The 6000-nt window shown below is 39.0% G+C and overlaps 1 pseudogene; it reads right to left on the bottom strand.

The window, feature by feature from the left end:
- Window positions 1–5636, bottom strand: part of LOC138849864 (ubiquilin-1 pseudogene) — a 150597-nt pseudogene extending 144961 nt beyond the window's left edge.
- Between the last annotated feature and the right edge of the window lie 364 nt (window positions 5637–6000).

Consider the following 6000-nt stretch of genomic DNA (forward strand, 5'->3'; position numbering starts at 1 on the left):
TTATATCAAAATGTGAAATTACTTTCAAACAAGGAATACTGTCTTTGCTATAGTAATTATTTAGGTTACAATGAAATCATACTAGGTTAGAGTTCATACTGAAATTATACTGGATTATAGTTCATTGCAAATCCAATGGTTAACTTCTCATAAGAAAGGACATTAAAATACAGAAGGCCCTATGAACATGGAAGCAGAGATCATAGCTGTGTGCTACAAAGTGAGGAATGCCTGGGGCTTCCAGAGATTGGAAGAGGCAAGGGACATTAAGGATTTCTAGCAGCCAGGCGATGGTCTCTCCTTCAGAGCCTCCAGAGGAACCAACCTGCTGACACTTTGATTCAGACTTCTGACCTCCTGAATTGTGCGAAAACAGCAATCCCAAGAAACTAATACAGCGAGAGTATATTTTGGCATCTGAATCAGAACTTTTTTTTTGGAGTAAAGGCCACCTGATACCTTAAGCAGCTCTCAGAACCTCATCCCAGCTTGTGTCCCTGAAGATGTCTTTGCTCCACGACTACTTCAGCTGCATAGTCCTCTGCTTCTCCTTGAATTCACCAAACTTTTCTCATCCTCACTCCTAGCCACTTAGGGCTCCTTGGCCAAATGGACCTGTCCAGATAATTGATTGGCTCATTCTATCCCTTCTAGAAGCCTTCTGCAGAGTGAGATCTTGTTAAAAGGAACTTTTTAGGGGCCGGCACTGTGGTGTAGCAGATAAAGCTGCCGCCTGCAGTGCCAGCATCCCGTATGGGCGCCAGTTTGAGTCCTGGATGCTCCACTTCCGGTCCAGCTCTCTGTTATGGCCCAGATAAGCACTAGAAGGTGGCCCAAGTCCTTGGGCCCCTGCATCCGCATGGGAGACCCGGAAGAAGCTCCTTGCTCCTGGCTCCTGGCTTCAGATCAGCGCAGCTCTGGTTGTTGCGTCCACTTGGGGAGTGAACAAGTGGATGAAAGACCTCTCTCTCTTTATCTCTGTCTCTCCTTCTCTCTGTGTGTAACTCTGACTTTCAAATAAATAAAAATAAATCTTTTAAAAAAGTAACTTTTTAAACATCCTTTATTAAATAACAATAACATCAGGTGCCCTTCTATGTTGTATTCTCTTAAATCAATTACATTGCATTTATTGCTTTCAAAACCACTCAACATATTGTAATATTTGTTGGTCTACTTTTATCATAATCTGTCACACTTAAATTGAATGGAAGTTTTTTGAAAGGATGGACTAGCTTTATTTTATTGGAATTTTACATCTCCACAACCTAGACTGTTTCATATACCAGGGACACAATAAATGAGAATTAAATTATTTATCATGTTATACTTCTGATATGAATTCTGTTTAAATAAAATGCAGTTATACATGCCAACAAATTTGAGAAACTAGGCAGTATCTTTTTATTTGTTAAACATTTATTTTCTTGTTCATTGTTAAAGAATGTATTTTGTTTATTTGAAAGTCACAGTAACAGAGAAAGAGGGAGAGACAGGAAAAGTGTTCCTTCATCCACTATTCATTCCCAAATGACTGCACCTGCCAGAGCTGGACCAGGCCAAAGCCACGAGCCTGGAATTCCTTCCAGGTCTCAAATGTGGGTTACAAGGGCCCAAGTGCTACTGTAATAATAGAATGTAATAGAAATCAATAATAGAATGAATATTTACTTTTCATTGTGTACCAAACTTACATTCTTTGGTTTACATGCAAATATTGAGTGGAGTCCAATGTATAACTTACATAGTTTAATGGCTTATGCTAGAAAAGGGGGAGACAGCATGCAGGAAGAGGGTCTGCTGACTGGCTTCTCAAAGACAGCAGAAGATACACATTTACAGGGTGCGAATGGGGGTGTAGTGGTTCCTCCTTGGCACACAACACTTCAGTCTGCACCCACTCCTTACCATCAGCATATGACACTTGGGCTGGTGCCCCACTTGTGCAGCTACTATTATTATTTTCTTTCTATATTTTTTAGCACACAACACACTCAAAATGGTGGCACCTTTGGAACCCTCACCTTTGGAAGATAACATATACATTACATTGGGCTATTCTGGGCATGTCTGTAGGTTGGGGAGGTCCCTAGCAGGACAGTAGACAGTCTTTTACTATAGAATCTGGATACTCCTTGCTTCTGATTGATGAATAAGTGTTAGGTTTGAAGGGGCTTGGTTTAGTGAGCCCTGTTTCAATCCTGTGTCAACCTGAGTGCAATTTGGATGCACTAAAATGACATGCCCTATTAACAAGCAATATCAATTCTTCTAGAAAAAAATTTACTATGCTCACACAGCGACTTTTACAGAAACTTTTCTCATAATGTTGTTTACCACAATAAACAATATGTAATATCTAAGTGCCTCTGAATTGACTAAACAACCAATAATACATATAAGGGAATATAATATAGCTTTAAAAATGAATGATGGATAGCTACATACATTAATGGAAATCTGTCTCAAAATGTTGAGTTAATAAAAGATGAGGAAGAATAGATACATAGAGCACTACATTTCAGACTTAGTCACACAAGGAAAAATACCCATAAATTGAAAACTATTGTGACTTTAAAACAGAGGTTATCTCTTGGTGTAAGGGCAAATCAGCTAATAAAACAGATGGCTGCAATGGCCGGAGCTATGCCGATCCAAAGCCAGGAGCCAAGAGCTTCTTCCAGGACTCCCACGTAGGTGCACGGGCCCAAAGACTTGGACCATCTTCTAGTGATTTCCCAGGCCATAACAGAGAGCTGGATCGTAAGTGGAGGAGCACCCATATGAGATGCTGGCACTTCAGGCCAGGGTGTTAACCCACTGTGCCACAGTGCCGACCCCTAAAACATGACACTTTTAACACACTAAAAATTAATAATTAAAGAGCCTTTGCTTTACCAAAAAGTATTGAGGTGATGTCTGCTTATAAGTTTTAGATTTAAATGTTGGAAATGTAGGATATAGTAAAAGGTAGAAGTAGATTGGCAAAAGTTCAGAACAGTTGGAATACTAGCTTGGCGATATCAGGAATCAGTGAGGTGACTCAGAGAGAATTCTTGCATATTGATCTGAAGGGAATAAGCCCATTCAGCCATTCTGGAAAGCAGTCTGGAAGTTGTTAGTGAAATGCACTTCTGAGTACACTTTCCGGAAGATTCCATTATAGGTCCATTAGGATTGTAGGGCTGCTTGATAAAAGTCAGTACTCACAGTTAAATTCAAATGTTGAATAAACAAAAACAGAAATGCATTTTAGCATAATTACATTCATATATTGAATGCAATATAAATACATTAAGAAATTCTGTGTTGTTTATCTAAGATTCAAATTTAGTTGAGATCCTTGCATTTCATAATTTTCTAAATCCAGTGAACTTAAGGGTTTGTTTGCATTGTAGTTTGCAATGAGTTGAAACCACTGTAACTTTTATTCTCTGGGTCAGTGGTTCTCAAAGTGTGGCATTCCAAGTAGTAACAGTAGCAGCGTCTCTGGGGAAGTTCTGATAAATGCAAATACTTAGGCCTCATTCCAGATTTACTGAATCAGAAACTCTGGGTCTTGTGCTGGGATAATTTGTGTGTTTACTAGTCCTCTGATGCTCACTAAAGTTTGATAAACACTGCTCTATGTGAAGAGATAAGTATAATATTAATGTGTATATACCTGCATGTCTATTTACTGAATATGTGTATTTTTTACATTTAATGCTTCATTTTCACATAAATTTTATGTAATATAAAAATAAATATATAGTGGATCCAGTGAGGACAATTATCCTTTTTCTGCTTTACTTCTTTGTCCATGAATGGATAATTGGCGTCTTTTCTACTTCTTGTTTTTTGGCAACATCCTCAGCTATCATTTTATATGTCTTAGGTTATTTGAATGACCTCATAATCATGTTCCATTTATTCATTTGTGCTTTCACCAATATGTCCTTCAAATAGTAAACACAATAATCCCATTATTACTTTAAAATTTTTGCATCATTCGACTGCTTAAAATTCTTTCATGGAAGCAGGCCTTTGACCTAGGCATTGAGTTGTCAGTTAAGATGTTCTCATCCCATACTGGAGTGCCTGGGTTCGGTTTCCAGCTCTGGTTCCCTGTTCCAGCTTGCTGCCAACTCAGAACTCTGGGAGGCAGCATAAGAATTTTCCAGTGGCTAGGTCCCTGCCACTCACATGGGAGACCTGGATTTATTCCCCAGATTCTGGCTTCCGTCCAGTCCAGCCCAAGCCAATGTAGGCATGTGGGGATTGAACCACCACACGACAGCTCTTGGTTCCTGTACCTCACAAATTAAACAGAAGAATACTCTCCATGAAGAAGCTCTGGATAACTATGTGCTATATATTTGAAAACCGCTAAAAGGGAAGATTTCAATTTTCTTATCACACACAAAAAATGATTAAGTATGTGAGGTGACATATATGTAAATGAGCTTGATTTAATCATTCCAGATATGCACATGTTCCAACTATAACATTGTACCCCATTTGTATATAGAATTTTGAAAAATCATTTCATGGAGACAAGGCAATCAAAAATGAAAAATAGCTTATAGTATGAAAAGGTAATTCCATAGAAAGTCTTCACTAGACTCAAACAAATAGTATTAGCAATGATTTCTGTATTCATATAACAAAGAAAATAGTGAGTTGTTACAAACATACCTCCTACTCCTTGTGCCAGTTTTGACACAATAGCACTCTGCCCATCAGGGCCCCTTGCAGCAGTACTCAGAGTGTCGCCCATGGTGTTGGTGGCGCCACTTGAAGGTGATGAAATCTGGGAAGCTTGTGGAGCCTCTGAATTGGGTAATTTTGTAAGAAGGCTACTGCCTTCACCTGAGACTGTTTTTCTCACTAAGGAAGCAAATGGATTTACCACCAAACTGCTCGTATACAGTACTCAGCATCAGTTCTTGAATATCTGTCTACATGTGATATAAAGCTATACACCTATGGGGTACTTCCTAAGTTATTCAGCCATGATCCTGGTTTCTCATCATTTTCTGCATTGTTGCTGGATTCCTGGCAGTTTTGTCTCTGCATCTGGATTACTCAGCAAATGAGTAATTTCTAGATTTCTCTGTACCAATTGTTGCATTTGTGGATTGGCCATAATTAATTGCCTCCTCAGGTCAGGATCTGAAAGCATGCTCAGAAAGAAGGGATTTTTCCATGATCTAGATGGTCATTTCTGGGTTACACAAAAGTTGTCCTTGTATCTGATGCTGTAGTTCAGAGAAGCTGGTAATATTCAGACCTAAACTACTCAAACTTGCAATTCTTCAGATGCCACCTTAACCAAAAGTGTCGCTAACAACAGAACTAGAGGTGCAGTTAGTATTAGAAGCCAATTATGTGGTAGCACTGCTTCCAGTGGTGTCTGCTTGCTGAGTTGATCTTGAGTTGTGTTTTGAATTCTGATGGCAAGGTGAAGAGTAAATCCATCATGAATTCCACATTGCCTCAAAGCCTTGATCTTTTAACATTTTTCCAGCAAATACCAATGTAAGTTGGTCAGCAAGATATTTGAAACGTTTGGTTCTTTCTTTGAACTGCTGCAGGGAGCCGTTCTCTGACACAGCCAATTCCTCCTTCTGCTTTGGGATCTTCACAGAGAGCATATATGTATCTTAATCAGATGAACATGAGTTCATACTGATGTCTCCAACGTTAATCAGTTACTACTTGGATCATTCTAGTTGCCTTCCCTGCTTATGTCTCGATCTCCCACTCTTACAGTAAGAGAGCTTGTACAAACCACTTGCCATTCATGCACTTAATTGTTTTCAGCAAATACGTGAGTATATAGTGGTTTAAGAACTGTTAACCTGTATTTCTGAGAATCAACTTTAACATATCTGATTCAGTGCTTATATATGGTTCCTTTTGCTTTAGTCTAAAAGACTCCTCCCATTTCTGAAGTTACTTAAGTAGCACCTTTCCCCCACTCCATCTCAAGATTTTATCAGGAGTTACTTGGCTGAG

This window comes from Oryctolagus cuniculus, chromosome 5 (genome assembly GCF_964237555.1).
Source record: "Oryctolagus cuniculus chromosome 5, mOryCun1.1, whole genome shotgun sequence".
NCBI classification, from domain to species: domain Eukaryota; kingdom Metazoa; phylum Chordata; class Mammalia; order Lagomorpha; family Leporidae; genus Oryctolagus; species Oryctolagus cuniculus.